Raw genomic sequence first — 15,526 nt, forward strand, 5'->3', positions numbered from 1 at the left:
CACACTTGTGTTTTTCCAAACCTGTATGCTTTTCTTTTTTCTGTTTGGAAGAAACAGATACAGATTTGGAACAATATAGATGTGAGTAATTAATGTTTGCATTTTTATTTTACAGTGAAGTATCTCTTTAAAAAAGAGATTTAACTAGTATTAAAAGTCTGAATATCAGAACAATTCAGTGAATACATTTCCACAAACATTAATTTATACATCATTTCAGACAACATTCCTACTGCCAAATAGTGCTTGGGCACAGCTGAATCAATGCCAAGTTCCCCCTTAAACTCTTCAAAAAGTTTTCGATGTACATTTTTTCTTTTCTCTTTTGTTTCGTTGAATGTTATCAATAGCGCGCATATCCTACTATGTTTTAACCATGTGACCGGCAGAAACTAGCGCCCTCTCCTGGTTGGAGAATTAATATCCTAATATGAAAGCAGATGTTTCTTTTCTCAGCGCTCAGACTGGCATGGTCTTGGTATTTAAAGTTGCCCATCCCTGTTGTAGACACCTGACTCATCTGGGTCTTAACAGGTAGCCATGAAAAGGTATATGCAAGAGGCAAGTAAAAAGGAAGAGGTAACAGTGAACAGGACCATGATCAGAGCCTGTTTACTGCTACCTCTCCATTTCTACAATTGCACTTATGGCAACTGTTTGTTTTATGTTTAATCTCTAGTTGTTAGCTAGCAGTTAGCTAACTTATATGTTAAAAGTTAGCATTACATGAGAAATCCAATAACTTGTTCCCCAATTTCTGATTAGTTGGGCATGCATGAGAAATCTTTAGAGAAATAACCAAACCATATCACCAAAAGAAAATAGTTTTTTAACCTGAGATGAATTTTGAACTGCAAACACAACCATTTTTGATGATCATTTATGTCCAGTCCAGTTGTTTCGTTGCTGTTAAGCACAGCTGCTGATTTTCTTTTCTGGCAGTGGCAGCAGGTGTGATAAAATATAAAATTGGAGCCTGTACTCCATCGAATCTGGAACCCAACCATATGACATTTGTGTTCCTGTGCTGGTTTGTTTTGGCTGCCTTCAGTTTTTCTTTTGTTTTGCCTCCAGCTAGCACCCTTGTCGTAATCGTGATATCAGCACTTAAAGGGTCTATATGTATGAAGTTATATAGCATTTGTGACTATATTATCTCCCAAATGATAGAATTTAGTCTGTGGCCTAATGAACCTTTATCAGGAAGTATTGCGGCCCGGGTTCGATCCCCGGTCAGGGAATCAACCCCAGCCACTCTTAGTGCCGGTCCCAAGCAAGGATAAATAGGGAGGGTTGCGTTAGGAAGGGCATCCAGCGTAAAAACATGTGCCAAATCAAACATGCGGATGATTCGCTGTGGCGACCCCTAATGGGAGAAGCTGAAAGAAAGTTTTTATTTATGGATAGAGACTTCATAGCACTTCTGTAAATTGCTCTGGATAAATGAGTCTACCAAATTCTATTAATATAAATAATGCAATACTCTATTCTTTTTGTATTGCTTTAGCTTGACCTGTTGATGCACCCAACATCAGCTGTTATTTATTTTTATCGTCCCCAAACACGGTAGCACATTTAAGCATTGCCTTTACTTCTGTTGATTCATTGGTCACTTCTTAACAATTACATGTCATCATGATACTAATATCTGCATGGTGGACTCTGTTGTCCCTGATTTGTCCAATCACCATAACCTGGCTTTTTATTAATACCCTGCATATTTCTAATTCCTGATGCTGCCTTGTACCTTAACCAAAGAAAGGTTGATAACACAAGATCTTAAACCTGCCAGACATCCTGCTCTCTCCTGGGATAACATCCTAGTCTCTGCTTGAGTGAACATGCCCTTCACACTCTCCCTGCATTGATTTGAGCCCTAAAAATCATTACTGAAAACTCATGGCAAACTCAAACAAACCATACAGAGTCAATTTTGGACTGTTGCAATCATTGTTTTGATGCCGTCCATTATTGTATTGGTGGATTATGCTTGCAATTGTGAACAGGCTTTACTACGTCTTGGTCTAGCATTTCTACTGGTGCTAAAGCAGAATCAGATAATGCTTGGAAAACAAGAACGGAACTGTCCAGTGATTTCCAACGGATAGTCAACTTGCTGAATATAAAGTGCATTTTAAATGAAACAAAAGACCTGCATTTGTTATGAAAATGTGTTTCACCAATTTGCTAGAAGTTTCTGGAATCTGTGCATCGTACAATTAGTGATACTCAGTGACAGAAAAGCACAGTTCCATCTCTCATTCTCTAGTGCTGATTAATTTTCTCTTGTTCAGTCATCCCTATTAAACCCTTCTGTATTCTGTCTGTAGTCTCAGCGTCTTTCTTTTTTGTTTGTCTTTCACTTTTTAGTCTTTCGGCTCTGGGTTTAGTTATTTCTTCCGGTTTCCCGCACTGTCTGCCTTTTAAATCTCTAAATACTTTTTTTTATACTTTTATACTTTATACTTTTTTTTAATACCTCCATTCTTTTCTGTTAATACTAGCATTTAGTCTTTCTGTTTATTTGGACAATTAATAACAATAATTATTGGTGCCATTTATCTTTTATCTTTTTCATTTTTAAAGTAAACATTTGTGTAAAAGTTTGTATGAGTCAAACTAAACTAGAATGTCTACCAGATTAACAAAATTGTTTGCAATTTTCTATTTCTCACAAATCTAGCAATGCTATCTTTTGTGAGATATTTTTCTGAAGACAAGCAGAAAAAAACATATGTGAAACATTACATCATTGGCTAATTTATGTTAATTCACAAGAATGTGGCTGTATTTCAATATTTCTACCATTGCAGAAATTTTTTTTAAAAACATCTTTAAATTCATTATGCAATCATGAACTGTGTTATTTCAAACAGCAGCATTGCTGAGCCCTTGAGCAAAAACTTTAGCTCACCCTGGCCTCTTCTTGGTTAATTTCTGCCTCACTGTCTCTGTACCGATACGTGTCTCTAATATAAAATATTGGTCACAAATTATTGGTCACTTTCTAAATAATAAAAGTATAGCACAGCTACTAATAATTATATAGCTGCTATATAGCGTGCTTTTTTATTTTTCTTGGCAACAGCGTTATGGGTTAGTCAAAGAAACTTAGAAATGAGCATCAGAAAATAATAAGGACATATTCCTCGGTCTTGCACACATGCAGTAATACTGGAAAATGCGGCAGCAGCCTATTCCCAAAATACCGCTCTGCTCTTAAAGGAGCCACAAAATATTTCACCCGTTACACCGTGTAACAGACACTGTCTTTCTTTAAAGCCTGTGTAAAGTTTATTAGTTTCAGTGTAGACTTGCGGCATATACACAGGTGCGGCTTATTTATGTTCAAAATAAAAATCTTTGTCTAATTCAATGGGTGTGGCTTTTATTTGGGTGCGCTTTATAGTCCGGAAATTACGGTAAATAAATAGTTTTTTGCATTGTGATACAAATGCTAACTTGTATCTTTTTTAAAATCAACGCATCACATGAGGGAACAGATGGGAAAGTGCAACGTCTTTAGAGACATGAACAGGTCCACCTGAGCCTTGCCGAATTTCTCATGACTGCACCCCGTGAGTATTATGCAACGACCAGGAACTCAGAGCATGGGGCCCTGAGACAGGAACCTGGGATCTCTCAATACATCTAAGGCACATAGGCATTGCCACGTGATCTTGATAGTACAAGAGGGGATTGCCCTTCTGTGAGAACCTATTAGTCTTGAGCCACCACTGAAGTGGTCTCATTTACAGGAGGCCAAATGGAATCACACTGAACGCTGTTACCATAAGCCCAAGCAGTTTCTGGAACTGCTTGACAGTAAGTGACTGTCCTTCTCTGACCTTCCTGACGGCTGTAAGGAGTGTGGTTGAAACCTATATGACGCCTAAATAAGTGGTTCCCTGTAATGAGGTACCGCTGGAACGTCGCCGTCTGTTTCTTGCCCTCCTGAAACCATTCGACCACTGCATTACCGGAATCGCTAAATAGGCCAATTGGCCTAAGGGGGCCTCCACCAATACAGCCCTATCTCTGTCGGACATGTTTGGCAGGGTGAGCCAAAGGTGTCTCTCCGTAGAGACTAGGGCGGCCATAGACTGTCCAATGGCCTTAGCAGTCTCTTTACTGGCTCTGAGAGCCAGATCAGTCGTGCGGCAGAGCTTTAGAACCTGGCTATCTAAAGCACCTGCCACATCCAACTCTCGCAGCAGGTCGTGCTGATACGCATGCAACACAGCCATGGTGTGCAGCCTGACCTGCTGAGGCATAAGCCTTACCCACGAGTGCCGACGTATTGCATATAGGGGCTTATTGAGTAATGTTGGGATCTTTAGAGACGATGCAATTTCCGGGGAAAGATAGCTGGCTAGTGTCTCTTCAACCCGTGGATGTAGGGGCTTTCCGCTAATCGGCCAGCTAAGCTAGATCCAGCTTGGCAACGGCACAAGTCACAAACTCCATATGCGCCTCGACTTCAGTATTGCAGAGCACGGCCCCCCTCTCAGAGGAAGAGAGGTGGAGTTGCATGCTCTTGTCATAGGGGGAAGAAACCGGCGAAAGGCGTGCTTCTGAAGCCTGTGAATGATAGCTGGATCGAGCAGGTGAGGTTGGAGATAGGGACAAGCCCGTCTTAAAACACTCTCCAAGGTCCATCTGCAACTCACAGGAACTGGCGGGTCGCTCTGCCTCAGCAAGTGCGGGGCCGGAACTTTGAGGAGTAAAGGCACCCTCCTCAAAGAGTGCCCATCAGGAGCAGAGCGATCGCAGGAACGACTTAGCATGCTCTGCTCCCAAGCAAGCCACACAATGGGGGCAGGGAGGAACACACAGCAATTACAATTGTGTACCTCCAACTTTTTGGTAACAGTCTGAAGAAGAACAATATATGCCTGGAAAAGTCAGTTGTCCCATTACATTTGTACATATAATGTGCCTGTAATTTAAGTCTCAGCCTATAAATAGCAGGGTAATAATTTTGTTAATTCCTTTTTATTTGGGAAAATAAGAAGAATAAAGTTCTCTGGTACTCTGCTCTATTATTTTGACCTTCCTGTAAGCATCTATTCATTCCTTTGCATTATAATGAATATAATTAATCTAGATATTTAACACTTATTTTGCCATGTTGCTGTATTTGGTGCAAAATCATCATTTTAATGTTCCATTTAATCTGATATAATCTTCTTTTTTTCCTCTCCCAGTTTTTTAATCATTACAATCATCTGCGTCCACCTGAACAAATAGTACTTTTGTACTTGATGCCTCACACTAAGCTCTGTACAGAGGATTCCAACTGCTTCTATAATCCCATTGAGGTTTACTCTGAGACACTCAGTGACAGTAAAGTAAACATAATTCTGCCTCTTATCCTCTAATCCTGATTAATTCTCTCTCTTTCAATCATCCCCATGTGCAATCTGCTTTGTTTTTTCTGTATGGAATAGACTTTTTATCTTGTGTTTTGTTTCTGTTTCACATTTCAGTCCTTTTTGTTTAGTTTTGTTGCTGCGTTGTCCGCTTTTGGGTACTCATCTTTTTTTAGTATTTCTCTCTTTGGATACTTTTCAGGTTCTATTTTTTTATTAGCCTTTATCCTTTGTCTTTTTAGGCAATAAATCATTGGGCCTCAGTTTTTTTTGTGTGTGTGTGTGTAAATGCATGTAAAATTTAGCATGAGCCTAAACTAAAAACGTACACTAGATAACAAATGTTTCATGTATTTTTACGTACTTGCATGCAGCTATTATGGTCATGAATGACAATCATTTGATGCCCACAGATCTCCATTAAAGGCAAAAAATAATCACATGGTTGAGATGTCAAGTAAAAGGCAAAATTAGAAGACTTTCTTAGAGACAGGAATGAAATTTATTCTGACTAAGGCCTATGCCAATAAAAAATTCATCCTATTTAACAACAACTAAAAGCCCAAATATTTAGAGATAAATTACAGAAAAGTGTTGCAATGACAGGAGGAAGTGATTAATATGTGGTGTCTTTGCAGCCCGTCCTCTTTTTACACAAATTTGTCCTCAATTAAGCAACTGATCGCATTTGTCTTCATAGATGCATATGTTTTTCTGATTTGTCATATTTATAATGTGCTATTTGAGTCACATTCATAACGCCCTCATACTTGGCTTGTGTATGATCTCTTGTTTACTTCCATTGTGGCTGTCCTTAATTGCCTTTTAGACTTATTGCTATACTTTGCAGGGTTCTTGGTAGCATTTACAACCACTTTGGGACCTAAAATTTAAGCTTAAAATGCAAAACAGAGAACACTATAGCACTGTGAGCTAGCATGAGACTCTTCATTGAGACTAAATCGCTCATGAGTTTCATCGTGAGAGTCGGTGTCGAGTTCCGAACATGCGACGAGTACCAAAACATTTCTCAGTAACGTGACAAGTACCGAATTTGACGAGTTTTTTTTAAGTACTACTTTCTTTGTTACATTAAAAAATAAAATCATGATTCTGTATTCAGCTTGTATTTTCTATGCTAGATTTTTTATTTTAGGTTTAAAATAACAGTGTTTAAGTGGTTAACAGTCAGTGGTCTATACTGCGCTTAAAAAAAAGCTTTAAATTATTTCACAAAAGAACTCCTGCAGCCTCGGAGGCTTGAATGACGGAAAAACTTTTACCACATAAATATTTATGTTCTTTTTGGACCATTTCTAAGTATAAGGACTGATCCCTGGGATGAGCACAAGTTAGTTTTCTGATTACAGAAGCAGTTCTGAGGTACAAATCTACACTATCCAGGTGAGATTATTCACTAAAGCAAGCTGAGCTATGGATGTAAACCGTTTGTGTAAGTGCAGATCCACAATGGTGAGAAATAAGTCAGGAGTGCAGAAAGCTCAGAGCAGAAGTAGAGCAGGATCACTGTTCTTTTTTTCTTATTTGTTATAGCCTCTTACTTCGGCTTGCTCACATGTCTTATCCGATATGATGGCTAAAAATTGAATTCCACCGTTGCGTGTATCCGACCGTAAATAACCATGTTAAACCCATGTCAAAGTGTCGATCAAAACTCCGTTGGACGAATCCATCATATAGAAAGCTCATCTTAATACATTCTCATAAATTTCACTCTAAAGCCTGCACTGCATCCATTTTCTATTTTCTCTGAATCTTGTTCTTTTATCTGTCTATCACTGTGAGTCTCCTGCTCGCTCTGTTTCTCTGTGTATCCCTCACACACTCTGTCTCTTTCTTCCTCCCACCAGCCTTCAGACTTCTCCCTTTATTTATGCACAACTCCAATACCAAATTATCATTGCGTTTTATCAAACCGAATATATTCTAGAAGATGCATATCTCATGTCTCATATCTCCAACAAGATGATGTGATTAAAAATTCAAGAAGAATTTACCATTCATGACCAATTCTGTTTAAAGTTTTTGTTTTACTTTTACCAAAATCAAACTTTTAGAGAATCATTATACTTTCCAAAAGTGGTCTTCAAAAAATTTGATCACAAAGACTCATCATCTGAATAATAATAATAATAATAATTGAAATTCTTTAATAACTTTAAAATCTTTAACATTGTGTTTTATTTAAAATTTCTTGTATTTTATATTAACTTTATTTTACTTTAATTGAATTGTAAGTTGAACTGCGGACATAACAGTTTTCCTGTGAAATCAATAAAGTATTTGGATTCAAATTTACAGAAACATTTACATTTACATTTGTGGCATTTAGCAGACGCCCTGGTCCACGTACAAAAGTGCTTTAAGTCTCTAGCAATGAATAAATCTACACTGGTACAATAGATTATGAACTTAAAATAAATCAAACTACAACTCTTGATTTTTACAAAGCAAACTTGAAAAGTGCAAATTTAAGTGTTTCAGGAAGAGGTAAGTCTTTGACCGTCGCTTAAAGATAGCCAGGGACTTTCGAAATAACAGGAAACTGAACAAGCACCTGGGCAGCCTGTGTGGACAGAAATGGTTGAATCCTTCAGATGTTGTAGGGAAGAAATCGACAAGAACGAGCCACATAGCGACATGTGAGGAGACAGAAGTTGATTGTCCATAGTTACCCCAGGGTTGCGAGCAGTGGCTGAAGGGGATAGCAGTGGTAAGAAAACCATGTGAGGATATGACTTAACCAATAGAGTGGGTATAGAGGGAGAAAAGGAGGGGACCAAGTGTCGAGCCTTTTGGGACACCAGTGGTGAGTCTGCACAGGGCAGATGTGGACCAGCTTCATCTTACATGGTATGAGCGAACTTCCAGGTAGGAAGCAAACCAAAAGACAGTCTTGTGGTTGACCATGTCGAATGCTGCTATAAGGTCAAGAGAGATAAATTCAGATGACAGCTTGGCTGATCAAGCAGCATGCATTTTCTCAGAAACAGCCAAAAGGGCTGTCTCTATGGAATGTGTTGCTTTGAAGCCAGACTGGTATGGATCATGGAGTTTGTTCTGTGAGAGATAGACAGACAATTGGTTAAAAACAGTGTGTTCCAGAGATTTAGAAAGAAAGGAGAGAAGTGATTCTAGTCTGTAGTTGTTGATGTCTGATGGATCCAGAGCAGGTCTCTTCAAGATGGGAATGACCCTTGCTTGCTTGAAGGTATTTGGCACATAGCCAGATGTTAAGGACCGGTTGATGATTGTGAGATGAAGGGCAGGAGATCTTGTGAGATGGTCTGAAGCATAGTTGAAGGGATTGGATCCAGAGGGCAGGTGGTGGAATCGCAAGATTGGATGCAGTATCTAATCTTCTGTTATGGTTGAAAAGCTTGACAATGAAGGAGTAGGGGATTCCTGGCTGTGTTGTGTAGTCATTGTTGGGGAGGAAGTGAAGGTCAAGCAGATTTCCTTAATCAACTCAAATAATATGAAGCTCAGTGCATTCTCTCTTCAACTTTCAGACAATGAAAGAAAACTATTTATACTTATATTAGTGAGGAATAATAGATTAATACTGGAGAAATATGATGTAATAAATACTGTAAGTTAGTATGGTTTAATGCTGTGAAAATGAATAATGTTATTTAAAATTAATAAGGAGAACAGACTTGCTTGTAAAAAAAAATATTTAAAGAAAAAAAATAAATCTTTTTGTCCAAAGATTCAGCTGAAACACTTTGCCATGCCTCTTCAAAAGGTGTCAAAGGAGTTCCCCACTAGTTTAGATTTCTTTCTGGCCTTGTGATCCAGTTCATCCGAGAGCTGTTTAATAGGATTTAGGTGCGGTGACTGGGCGGGCCGTTTTATAATAGATCACATTCCAGCCGATTGCTCTCTAAATAACACTTACAGAGCTTGGATATATGCTTCAGGTCATCATCCTGTTATATGGTGAAGTCAGTTCCAATGAGCCACAGTCCAGATGGAATTGCACAGTGTTAAAGTATGGAACAGTAACCATGTTGTTTCAGTATGTCTTTCACCTGAAATAAGTTTCCAACTTTCACTGTGCAATTTTTGTGTTTTTGCCTTTTACCGAGTTTGTTGCATATAAATAAAAGGCAACAGGCATGGTACCGTTTATGGTTTTTGGATTTTCCAAACTTTTTGCTGTACAATGGTGTGAAAAAGTTTTTGCCCTCTTCCTGATTTCTTGGGGTTTTTGCATGTTTGTCACACTTTAATGTTTCGGATCATCAAACTAATTTAAATCTGAAACATTAAAGTGTGAAAAACATGCAAAAAAATAAGAAATCAGGAAAGGTGCAAACACTTTTTCACACCACTGTATATTATATAAAATACTACTATTAATATTAAGAAATATTGTCATTATGAAGAAAGTGTTTTATTTCTTTTTTATATTTCTTTTTTATATTCTGGACACAGACTTTCACCTGCCCTTCAATTGAAGTAATTTACAGTCACTAAATAAATTGCCTGAACCCCACAGGCTTGAAGGGAGACAGAAAAGGAATTGCTCATTAAAATGATGCAATCCTCCTGCAGACCTGTTAAAGATCAGATAATCGCTGCACAATTGTTTGATCAGCCACTGTCAAATTTTCCACATAAACAATACAAATCAAGTCTTTGATTTTTAGGGAGGGGAGATCCTTTCATTCATCTTTCCACAGAACGTGCATTTGTCTGCGTTATTTGCCACATTGACTTACTACATCAGCCTGATAAAAGTCCATTAAAGCCTCAGCAAAGAAGTGCTGAGTTGCAGGAACAAGTGATGTATTGAACGTTTCAGTGATTGTGTGCTCCTGTGGTCACTTCTTTCAGTTGGAGAGATTCTGTCTTTCTTCATTTGCAGCTTCAAATTTTTGTGTGTGTAGTAACTAAGTTCTTGCTTACAGACCAATAAAGAACAAAGAAAGAATTTTCCTGCACACGGAATGATATAGTATGCATGCTGTATATTATAACAGTAGTATAGTATGAAATCTTACAATGAGAGTTTTAAATACATCTATATACACTATAATTCCAAAAGTATTGGTTCACCTGGTCATCAAGATTTTGAGCACTGCATTCCACATTTAGTCCCAATTTGCTCTTATATTTCCTTCTAATCTTCTGGGAAGCTGTTTCACTAGATTTTGGAGTGTACTTATGGATATTTGTGTTTATCAGCCAGAAGAGTATCATGCAAGGCAGGTACTGATGTGGGTGAGGAGGCCTGGTGTGCAGTCAGGGTTCTAATTCATCCCAAAGTTGTTCAGTAGGGATGATTTTAGAGCTCTAAATCAGGCCACTGAAGATCATCCTCTCCAAAGCATGTAAACCAAAACTGGCTTTGTGCACAGGGGCAGTGCCATGCTGGAACAGGTTTAAGTTTCCAAGTTAAAGTGAATGCAAAATTTGATTATAGTGCATCTAAAGGCTTCCTATTTAATTGAGTGCCTACAGCTTTGTGGTAACAGTTTGGAAAAGAAGCACATATAGCAGGAAAGATCAGGTGACCCAATACTATTGAATATCTAGAGTGTGTTTATATATATATATATATATATATATATATATATATATATATATATATATATATATATATATACATACATATACATACACTGTATACATATACATACATATATATATATATATATATATATATATATATATATATATATATATATATATATATATATATATATAAAATCCAGCCAGGGAAATAATTTGAGAAACAGACCTGATTCATTCATATAAGATATGAATGTGTTTATGTTATGAGCCAACTTTACAGATCCCTAAACATGTTGTTACTATAAAGACAAGCTAATGCCCTAAAGTTCTAGTGTATTCATATAAACATGAGCCCTCTGAACTTTTAATACACTTATCCTAATGTTATAAATATATTTTTGTTCTATTTCTTGTTACACCATCAGAGAACCCTCTGTTCCCAAAATTAAAACACAACCTTATCAGTGTCACATCACCTTTAAAACTATCCTGAAAAAAAGAGCATAAATGTGTGTGTGTGTGTGTGTGTGTGTGTGTGTGTGTGTGTGTGTGTGTGTGTGTTCTGGACAATGTGTGCCTTAGGTTATAGTGTGTCTGAAAGACTCAGGTGGTTCAGAGAACAAATTTTGTGTCCTTCAATCCTGTTTCTGTCATTCTTAACTTTCCCTTGAGGCACACACAAACACACATTTTTCTTTTTCATTTATAAAATAATTAGGCAACGAATTAACACAAAAATCCATTATACCATTTCAATATCAAATGATATTCATTTTAAATATGAATAAGTTACACTATTTGGTTACAATCCATTCTCCTATACATGTATTTCAGAGATATTTCTATACTATAGTATTTTTTGCTTCTCGTTTGCTGTTAATGCTCTTTTGTGTTTTTGTGTTTTGCAATTAAAGCTTAACATTTTAATGCTCTAGAATTGTACATGATGTCTTTGGATGCAGTACCATTAAATTTTCCCTTCACTTGAACAAGGAGACCCAAACCTTTTCCAGCATGACAATGTTCCTGTGCACAAAGCCAGCACCATGAAGATACGCTTTCCATGAGTTGCAGTGGAAGATCCCCTGCTATAGAGCTCCAAACCTATTGAACATGTTGAATGTGAACGCTGACTGCATCCCAGGCCTCCTCAGCTCACCTACATCACTACCTGACACTACTAATACTCCTGTGGCTGAAAGAATCACACACAAACCTCCACAAAATCTTGTGGAACATCTTCCAGGAGAGTGGAGGTAATTATAACAGCAAACGGGAACTAAATGTTGAAAAGGATGTTCTAAATGCACTAAAATCCTATAGTCAGACAAACATATGCCCATATAGTGTTTGGATTCCTGTGGGTTTTTTCCATTCAGTGATGCATTAAGTAGCCAAATCCTGCAGGCCTTGGATCCATGCTTCATTTCATCATCAGCCCTGGGTGAAAAAAGCACTCGCAGTGTAATAATGGCTCCAGATAATGATTCACCTCTACCTGAGAGGGGGTCCAGGAGTAACTTTCAAACCCCAGGCACTAAAGTAAAACAATCCATTCGCTTTCATTATGCTGTGATGTTTATCCTGTATGAACCGGTGTTGCGATTTAACTCAAGTCAAGTCAAGTCAAGTCAAGTGGCTTTTATTGTCATTTTTACTATACACAGTGGTACACAGTACACAGTAAAAACGAAACAACGTTCCTCCGGAACCCTGGTGCTACACAAAAACAACAAAACAACATAAAGTGCATCGAGTGCAGCCTGGTGCAAACAGTGCAAACAAAAGAACAGTACAGACAGACAGAGTGCAGACAGACAACACAAGACAAGACAAAAGACAAAAACCAAGTATAGCGCCGACTAGTAAACCTACTGTATACTTACATATACAGTACTGTGTGAGGTGAATGTAAAAACTATACCCAGGAGAAAATACAAACAGAAAGAGCAATGTAGTGCAAAAAACAGCAGCAAGGAGGTGCAAAGACAGCATGTAAACATTATACTGTACTCCAGCCTGAGGTGCCAGGAGTGACCGATATTCCCCATGTCACTCCTCTGCACATGTCCAAACCATCTCAATCTCGCCTCTCTCTTTGTCCCTAAAACATCCTACATGCTCCATCCCTCTTATAAATTAATTTCTAGTCCTGTCCATCCTCATTGCTCCCAATGAAAATCTCACCATCTTCAGCTCTGCTACCTCCAGCTCCACCTCCTGTCTTTTACTCAATGCCACTGTCTCTAAACCATACAACATCTCAGGTCTCACCACAGTCCTATAAACTTTCCCTTTCACTCTCACAGACACTCTTCTATCACAAATCACTCCTGCTATCACTCTTCTCCACCCACTACACCCTGCCTGCACTCTTTTCTTCACTTCTCTAACACACTCTCCATCACTTTGCACTGTTGACCCCAGGTAACTGAACTCCTCCACCTTCTCCACCTCTTCTCCCTGCAACATTAGAACAAAAAACAAACAAAAAAGACTACCTCTAAATGTGGTTGGAGTCAGAAATAAGAAAGAAAATAATCTCTTAATATAAAAAAAACTTATTAAAAACACAGGAAAAAATTTATGTTAAAACATTTTCAATATTTTAGTGTTTCTATGGTAACAGAACATTCTGCAGGGTCGGTACAAACAGATGAAAAAGTAATTAAATGCAATAAGAAATATGAATATAAATATGAAAATAAAAATATTTGTGTGTGTGTGTGTGTGTGTGTGTGTGTGTGTGTGTGTGTGTGTGTATATATATATATATATATATATATATATATATATATATATATATATATATATATATATATACACACACACACACACACACACACACACACACACATCTGCATTATTCCCTGCATGCACCCTTGACACTTGTTATAATGGATACAAATTCTTGTGTGTAATATATACAGTAAAACTCTATTGTACGAGCAACTAATAGTACGATCAAACGGAGATACGAGCGACCTTGCTCACAAAATTTTACCCTATTTCACGAGCAAATTTCAAAGGCACGAGCAAACCCACGCTGCCGGTTCCCTGTTTTCAGCGGAGGGAAGCATCAGTCGCTTAGTTAATGACGTATCACTCGGTCGCTCTCGTTGTTCAGTGCAGCAAAAACTTAGTTTTATATTTTTATTTCACTAGAAATCTTGAAAAATGTCTCCCAAGTAAATCAGTGCTGGTGCTGTGAAAACGAAAGTAAATAGAATTACCATGGAAACCGAGGTGTTTATGAGCGTGGTGTGCGTCTTACACTCGCAATCAACCACTACCACATGAGTAAGTGTTAAATTATGTTTACATTACGGTAATTTGCGGTGTATTTATTTGGTAAAATAGGCTACAAATACTTTTTAAGTGCAGAAATAAGCGATCGAATGAGATCTCGGAACGGATTAAATCGCTTTTACATTCATTCCTATGGGGAAAATCAGTTCGAACGTACGAGCAAATGGACCTATGAGCAATTTTCAAGAACTAATTATGCTCGTACAACGGGGTTTTACTGTACTGTAATTTCCGGACTATTAAGCGCACCCATATATAAGCCCACTGAATTTGACAAAGATTTTTATTTTGAACATAAATAAGCCGCACCTGTCTATAAGCCTGTCTACACTGAAACTAATGAACTTTACACAGGTTATAACGAAAGATAGTGTCTGTTACACGGTGTAATGGGTGAAATATGTTGTGGCTCCTTTAAGAGCAGAGCGGTATTTTGGGAATAGCCTGCCACCGCATTTTTCCACTATTACTGCATGTGTGCAAGACCGAGGAATATGTACTTATTATTTTCTGATGCTTATTTCTAAGTTTTTTTGACTAACCCATAACGGTGTTGCCAAGAAAAATAAAAAAGCACGAGTTTTGGAAACCTGTCTGTGCTTATATGATTTCTGTTGCAGCTGGAGTTAGTGAGCTCTCCCTTGACCCTGATACAACGCGTTACAACGGCTTGTATCTAAACAGTAGCCTACTAAAGTCATTGTTCACTGTCTTCCTCCTTGCTTTCCAAACTATTTCTCTCAGGAGTTTATCTTTTGGCATCGTCGTGCGTTTAAAATCACCCGATGGAAGTTTTTTCTCCCGATGCCGTGCAGTTAAGAACACAGGTGAGATCCGTTTTTTCGTTTCTGTTCGGAAATTTCATTGGTCTAATGTTATGTCGCTCAGTTTTTTGGCTTAAAGTTTGTGAAATTCTTGTATGTCATACAAGCAAATACAAGAATTTCACAAACTTCAAGGCTTTGAACAAAAAAACGCATCTCACCTGTGTTCTTAACTGCACGGCATCGGGAGAAAAAACTTCCATCGGGTGATTCAGTTATTTGGGTGTTAGTAAAGTCAGGTGAGGAGGCCTAGGGTGCAGTCAGCATTCAAATTCATCCCAAAGGTGTACAGTAGGGTTGAGGTCAGAGCTCTGTAGCAGGCCACTCATGATCTTCCACATTAAACCTGCTGGATCAGGTTTAGGTCTCCAGTTCAAGTGAAGGAAAAATTTCAAGCTACCACATCTAAAGACATTCTATATAATTGTGTGCTTCAAATTTTGTGGTACCACTTTGGGAAGAACTGCATATGGCTGG

General features: G+C 38.0%; 1 protein-coding gene across 5 annotated transcripts in view; it reads left to right on the forward strand.

Moving 5' to 3' along the window:
* Positions 1–15,526, forward strand: part of htr1d (5-hydroxytryptamine (serotonin) receptor 1D, G protein-coupled) — a 61,312-nt gene that overhangs the window by 18,479 nt on the left and 27,307 nt on the right. Inside the window, exon 4 of one of the 5 annotated variants that reach the window (XR_006926693.1) lies at positions 5,208–5,362. The exons of the other annotated variants lie outside the window; for them this stretch is intronic. The gene's annotated coding sequence lies outside the window, so the exon portion shown is untranslated. Of the gene's footprint in view, positions 1–5,207; positions 5,363–15,526 lie in introns of those variants that run through there. 5 annotated transcript variants of the gene reach the window in all.

This window comes from Silurus meridionalis, chromosome 8 (assembly GCF_014805685.1).
Source record: "Silurus meridionalis isolate SWU-2019-XX chromosome 8, ASM1480568v1, whole genome shotgun sequence".
Taxonomy (NCBI): domain Eukaryota; kingdom Metazoa; phylum Chordata; class Actinopteri; order Siluriformes; family Siluridae; genus Silurus; species Silurus meridionalis.